At 43.5% G+C, this 7,669-nt stretch overlaps 1 protein-coding gene across 5 annotated transcripts in view; it reads right to left on the minus strand.

Annotated features, from left to right (window-relative positions):
• The window catches only part of FRMD4A (FERM domain containing 4A), a 605,541-nt gene that overhangs the window by 304,828 nt on the left and 293,044 nt on the right, over positions 1–7,669 (minus strand). The window lies entirely within an intron of this gene.

Here is a 7,669-nt window from a genome sequence, read left to right on the forward strand (position 1 = left end):
ACCCAGAGGAGAAAGACTCCAAGTACAGCAGAAAATGTTATTTCTGTCAGGGAAAGGGTCATCTAATCTCAGAGTGTGAGAAATTAAAGCAGCTAAAAGGAATGGTGCCTCAGAATGCTAGTGGGACCAAGCCAAAAGCTGTGTTCTGTGTCCAGAAGGAGCAAAGCTCATTGTCACTGAGGGAGCCGGTTGCCATGACTACTCAGTCTGGAACAGCTACCTCTGCTGATCAGGCTGAGGAAAATGGTCCTCTTATAGAGGTAAAGCGCTGCTTGCTGATAAAAACAGATTCTCAGTTGTTTGAGACAGCAGGGGTGGACGTAGGAATACTTGACCGTCAGTATAGGGGACTGCGGGACACTTGTTCCCAGGTAACCCTGTGCCATCCGGATATTATTCCTAGGGAGTTTATAATCCCAAATGAGAGCATGAAGGTGGCAGGGATTGAGGGGCAGATAATCTCTCTGCCAGTAGCAGAGGTACCTGTCAACTTTCAAGGCTGGAGGGGAGATTGGCGGATAGCGATTTCATCGACTCTGCCAGCAGCCGTGCTCGTGGGAAATGACCTGGCTGAACATGTGAAACGGGTGCTAGTGATTACACGCTCACAAGCCACCACAGGGACAGTTCAGGGGGGTAATGATGAGCCAGAGACGGAAGCAGGTGGGGGGAGTTCAGAAGCTGTGGTGGAAACCTTAACCACAGACAGCAGATTTGGACAGGAGCAAAAGGCAGACGCCACTCTCCAAAAGTGTTTTGAACAGGTGACTGACGCCCAGCTAACACCTGAAACCCCAGTGAGATTTCTGGAGAAAAAGGGGATTTTATATAGAGAAACCCTGAGGAATATCTCAAAAGGGGGAGATGGGATCAGAAGTCAGCTGGTGGTACCTGAAAAGTATCGCCCTATGATCTTACAAAGGGGTCACTCTGACATGTTTGCTGCGCACTTAGGAGTGAACAAGACACAGCAGAGAATCACACAGAATTTCTACTGGCCTGACATAGGGAAGCAGATCAGGGAGTTCTGTAAACAATGTGATGTGTGTCAAAGGCAGGGGAATAACCGCGACAGGACCAAAGCAAAGTTGTGCCCTTTGCCTGTGATTGACACTCCGTTCAAATGCATAGGGGTGGATATAGTGGGACCTTTGCCCAAGGCCACAAAGAGGGGGAACAGGTTCATCCTAACAATTGTGGACCATGCCACAAGGTATCCTGAAGCCATACCCTTGACTAACATTGAGACTAACACAGTGGCCGATGCTCTGGTGGGGTATATGTCCAGGATGGGATTTGCCTCAGAGATAATCACAGATTTGGGAGCATCGTTCACATCAAAGCTCATGAAACGCTTATGGCAGATCTGTGGAATTAAGCACAAGGAAACCACTGCCTATCATCCTGAAAGTAATGGGTTAACTGAGAAGTTCAATGGGACTCTAATGCGCATGATTAGGGCTTACTTGGCAGAGAATCCAAACAATTGGGACCAGAAGCTGCAATCCCTTTTGTTTGCTTATCGATCAGTGCCACAAGCCAGTACCGGGTTTAGTCCATTTGAACTTCTATTTGGGAGACGGGTGAAAGGGCCCCTTGATTTGATCAAGCAAAATTGGGAGCAGATCACCCAGGATGACCCACAAGACGTTGTGACTTACGTAGACACCTTGATGAATGACCTAAGGAGAAATCTAGAGCTGGCAGCAGAAAACCTGCAAGCTCAGAAGGTCAGACAGAAAACATGGTATGACCACAAAGCTAGAGAGAGGCACTTTGACCCAGGGGAGGAAGTGCTTTGGCTTAGGCCCTGCAGAGAGAATAAACTGCAGCTCAAATGGGCAGGACCATATAGGGTCATTTCCAAGATGTCAGACCTGAACTACCTAATAGAGCAGGAGGAGAACCAAGCAAGGAGGGTGGTTCATGTGAATGCCCTAAAACCCTACTACAGAGGGGAACAGAGGGTTTTATTCGCGATAAAAGCAGCTGAGAGTGAGGAAGCGGAATTACCCTTCTGGGAGGGTAGAGGGGAAGTAAAATACAACCCAGAGGAGGTAAAGATCAGTCCTGCACTCACCCAAGACCAGCAGCAAGAACTAAAAATGCTGCTTAATAAATATCAACAGGTGTTTTCCAACAAGCCGGGGATAGTGAAGGGAGTGATGCATCGGATCCACACAGGGGATGCACCCCCGCAGGCAGTATCCCCATACCGAGTAACGGGACCCTATAGGGACAAGGTGCGGAAGGAGCTGGACGAGATGCTTAGGGAGAACATAATCGTCCCCTCTTCTAGTCCTTGGTCCTCTCCAATAGTCCTTGTGGACAAGCCTGATGGGAGCATTAGGTTTTGTGTCGATTACAGGAAATTAAACCGTGTAACCACTCCTGATGCCTACCCAATGCCCAGGCTAGACAACCTGATTGAAACCATAGGGGGTTGTCGGTTCATCTCATCATTGGACCTGGTAAAGGGATATTGGCAATTAAGAATTGATCCCAGGGATCAAGAAAAGACTGCCTTTTGCAGCCCTTTTGGTCTCTATGAGTTTCGAGTCCTGAGCTTTGGTCTCAGAAATGCACCAGCCACATTCCAAAGGCTGATGGACCAGACCTTGGCAGGGCTCAGTAACTTTACAGTGGCCTACATTGACGACATAGGGATCTTCAGTAATACCTGGGAAGATCACCTGATACACCTGGAGTTAGTGCTGCAGAGGTTAAGTGCAGCAGGGCTAACAGTAAAGGCCAGCAAGTGTCAGCTGGGTAGCCCAGAAATAAAATACTTGGGTCACATGGTAGGGGGAGGAGTGATAAAACCCCTGGAGGCCAAAATAGAAGCTGTTCGTGATTGGCCTAGACCCAACACCAAGAAAAAAGTCAAATCATTTCTTGGGTTGGTGGGCTACTACAGAAAGTTCATCCCGAGGTTTAGCGAGATTGCGGCTCCGCTGACCGATCTGACGAGGAAGAAGGCTGATGACCGCATCCCGTGGACCAGCGACTGTGAGGCGGCGTTCCAGAGGTTGAAGGAGGCGCTAATCAACTATCCAGTCCTGCGTGCTCCAGACTTCGACCGGGAGTTCATCATCTACACCGATGCGTCTAACAGCGGGGTAGGAGCAGTTCTGTGCCAAGAGGATGAGAATGGTGACCAGCATCCAGTGTCCTACCTGAGTAGGAAACTTCAAAAAGGTGAGAGACATTTGGCAACCGTGGAGAAGGAGTGTTTGGCCATAGTCTACGCGATCCAGAAGGCCAAGCCTTACATCTGGGGAAGACATTTTGTTCTGTGTACTGACCATTCACCATTGCAATGGTTAAAGACGATGAAAACCCACAATAGCAAACTTATGAGGTGGGCTTTGAACTTACAGGACTATGACTTTGAAGTGAAGGTGGTCAGAGGGTCAGTGAACTGTGTTGCTGACGCCTTATCAAGAAGACCTGAAGACTGAAGACGGCGAAAGAACATGGACTATATGTATATAATGAAAACAAAAAGTTAAAATGTACCTGGTTTTAAATTGGTTTGTATTAATAAAGGTAAATGGATGTAATGTAAATGATAAATGTTTAAATGTCTATTTGCTATGCTTAACTTGGAGTGTAAGTATATGTAAGTATTATATGGTATGTATAAATGTTGTTGTGTATTTTATGCAGGTTGTTTTTTGGTGAAAAGCACTTTTAGCTTTCCCCCTACAAAACAACTTATAAAGAGGGGAGGTGTTACATAACAGCACTGATGTTACCTGTCTGTCATGGGTTTGGAGGGAAAGTTCCATCCTATGGGGAGTGGAAGGCGGGACATCAGGAGGAGGGGCTGTACTGTATAAATATGTGATGCCTGTGTGGTGAAGGGAGATGCTGAGACAGACTGTGAGACACTGGGAGGGACGAAGCAGCAGCTGGGGAAGAAGAAGCTGTTGTGGGAGTCTGGGTGTCTGACAGGGTACTACTGTGTGTCAGAGTACCAACCTGATAGGTTCAGGTGTCTGTGGGTTAGCCAGAACTGATGGGTTCAGGGTCTGTGCTTTAAGTTAAAGGTTCTAGGTGAACCAAACTGTATGCTTGTGTGTGTGAGAATAAGCCACGTTACTTTATTTTATTCACCTGATTGTTTATTTTTCCCTGTGTGTATTTAAAATAAACCTTATTCTTTTGTTGTTTAAAAATCCATCCCTGGTCTGTGTGACTTATTATAGGGAATGGTTGGTGGCAGCTTAATGTAACTGTGTGACATATCCCAGTAGGTCTGGGTTTGTCACACTATCTCTTTGCTCTCCAGCCACCTGCATGTGGTAAGACATTATTTGGTGAGCAATCAGGTGGCAGCTATGGAATTAGCATTATTATCAGGGCCGTATGTATTCTATATATGTTTTTAAAGCAAGGCTATTTTCAGGCTTCTCCATACTTTTTGAAAAAGAGAAGCTGAATTCTGTGACTAGTATAAATTATACAAGTTATGCCAATGTGCTTTGTCATTCTATTTTTATACAGTTTGTCTTGAAATTTTTACATTTTGCATGATTTATTACACTTTGCTATTTAATATGTAACGAGCTGTTTTTAAAATGACAAGCAGACTAAATGTGCAATACACATACAAACACACATGTACATCTTTGGATTCAGAAAGTGTGTGCCATTTTATGTCCCATGAATGGAAAGAAAATAAAACATTTCTAGCCTCATAAAATTAAAATAGTTCAATAAATGAAAACCATAAGATTCTAGTTTAGAGTAAACTCTTTGCCATCAAAGACTTTTGTTTTCTCTTAAGTGTCACTACAATCATAGTAATTGTTAGTTTCAAAGCCTCATTACCATTTTATAGGAATGTCAACTTACATATGATAGAGCAAAAACCTGGAACAGAATAGATGTTACTCACTGGCGATACAGAAACAAACACTTCCTTTTATAGAATTAGTATCACAAGGTTAAAAGAATTTTAAAGTTAAATGAAAGATTGCTATGTTTCAGATGCTGTATAGTCCCTATTATTAAAAAAGCAAACACTTATTTTCCTAATCATGCAGTAACACTCGAAGTATGTAGCTGAAAACCCAGACCAAAACATTTTAAATTGAAACCAAACTATATTCACCATAGCAATAATGATAATCATGTGAGGTCAAGTCAATTTTGACTTATAGCGAACCTTTTCAGGGTTTTCCAGGGAGAGAATAGTTACAAGGGGTTTATCGTTCCCTTTCTCTGGGGATGCCCTGGGAATGTGCAGCTTGCTCAAGGCCACACAGACTGGCTTTACTTGCAGGAGGCACAGAGGGGAATTGAACTCCCAGCTTCTGACTCCACAACCAGAATACCTAAATGACTGAGCTATCCAACCAGCAACAAGAACTATAAAACCTAGAAACAAATTCAGGGCCTGCATATGACAACATATCAGGTGCAAATTTTGAAGAAGGCTAATATACACTGTCTAATATTTAAAATATGGCCAGGTTTTTGTTTTTTGTTTTTTTGCAATATATGTTCATTTTCTGCTTCAGATTATCTTGCTCTCAGTTCTTCAAATCCAAGTTTCATGGCCAAATGCTTCTCCAATTCCAGTATTCTCTGATCAACCAATATATTTTGTTCAGTTTTTTTTTTGCTGAACTCAGTTTGCTTTTAATCAAGTTTAAACACTGGCCTTGGAAGCTAAAATTGTTAGGGAGGAATGTTTGCCAGAGTTCACAACTCTGGCTTGAAATCTAATCAATAAATGTTTTATATTTAGAAAGCCACAGTTTAAACTTGGGAATACAAGAATCTGTTTTTTGAAATTATGTGGATCTGGCATGTAGACTACATTATCCCTAGTAGAGATTTCACCCAATATCCCCCTCTAAATACTGAACCACTACCACCTGTTGATTTCCAATCATTATTTTACAGTATATTTACAATGCAATACTCATAAACATAAATAAAGTTAATAGTTTGACTACTATTTTTAATTGCACTCATTTCACACGCTAGCAAGGTTATGCTCAAAATCCTACAAGGTAGGCTTCAGCAGTATGTGGACCGAGAACTCCCAGAAGTACAAGCTGGATTCCGAAGAGGCAGAGGAACTCGAGACCAAATTGCTAACTTGCGCTGGATTATGGAGAAAGCCAGAGAGTTCCAGAAAAATATCTACTTCTGCTTCATTGACTATGCGAAAGCCTTTGACTGTGTGGACCACAGCAAACTATGGCAAGTTCTTAAAGAAATGGGAGTGCCTGACCACTTTATCTGTCTCCTGAGAAACCTATATGTGGGACAGGAAGCAACAGTTGGAACTGGTCATGGAACAACTGAGTGGTTCAAAATTGGGAAAGGAGTACGGCAAGGCTGTATATTGTCCCCCAGCTTATTTAACTTATATGCAGAATACATCATGCGGAAGGCTGGACTGGAAGAAACCCAAGCCGGAATTAAGATTGCCGGAAGAAATATCAACAACCTCCGATATGCAGATGATACCACTCTGATGGCAGAAAGTGAGGAGGAATTAAAGAACCTTGTAATGAGAGTGAAAGAGGAGAGTGCAAAAATGGTCTGAAACTCAACATCAAAAAAACTAAGATCATGGCCACTGGTCCCATCACCTCCTGGGAAATAGAAGGGGAAGATATGGAGGCAGTGTCAAATTTTATCTTCCTGGGCTCCATGATCACTGCAGATGGAGACAGCAGCCCTGAAATTAAAAGACGCCTTCTTCTTGGGAGGAAAGCGATGACAAATCTTGACAGCATCTTGAAAAGCAGAGACATCACCTTGCCAACAAAAGTCCGAATAGTCAAAGCTATGGTTTTTCCTGTCGTGATGTATGGAAGTGAGAGCTGGACCATAAAGAAAGCAGACCGCCGAAGAATTGATGCCTTTGAATTGTGGTGCTGGAGGAGGCTCTTGAGAATCCCCTGGACTGCAAGGAGAACAAACCTATCAGTTCTAAAGGAAATCAACCCTGAGTGCTCACTGGAAGGACAGATCCTGAAGCTGAGGCTCCAGTACTTTGGCCATCTCATGAGAAGAAAAGAGTCCTTGGAAAAAACCTTGATGTTAGGAAGGTGTGATGGCAAGAGGAGAAGGGGACGACCGAGGATGAGATGGCTGGACAGTGTCTACCAAGCAACCAACATGAACCTGACACAACTCCGGGAGGCAGTAGAAGACAGGAGGGCCTGGCGTGCTCTGGTCCATGGGGTCACGAAGAGTCGGACACGACTAAACGACTAAACACACACAATAGTTTGACTGCTGGGTGAGCTGTGATGAAAATGACTGGTCAGTTTAGATAGCCTGTCCTTGTGCAATTCCTGATTTATATTTCACTGTGCTGAGAGATGGCTTTAATAACAGCATGCATACTAATCTGGCAAATTTCAGTAACATTACAAGAGGAATGCAATAAATGAATTGCCTAATCATGGAAGGTCATGATGAGAAGCAGACTGGGAAATCTCCCACGGGCTTTGTTTATGAATCAAAAAGACTCTGGTTCTTAGGAAAACTCTTCCACTTGCTATTGAAAGGGCTGCCCAGAAAAAGGGGTGAAATAATTACAACTGCTAAATCTTCCTTGTCTGTATTCTTCCTGTAATATATGTACTATATGTACCCATGTATTTAATGAATCACTTCACCCCTCTCTTTGTATAAA

The sequence above is a fragment of the Pogona vitticeps genome, chromosome 5 (assembly GCF_051106095.1).
Source record: "Pogona vitticeps strain Pit_001003342236 chromosome 5, PviZW2.1, whole genome shotgun sequence".
NCBI classification, from domain to species: Eukaryota; Metazoa; Chordata; class Lepidosauria; order Squamata; family Agamidae; genus Pogona; species Pogona vitticeps.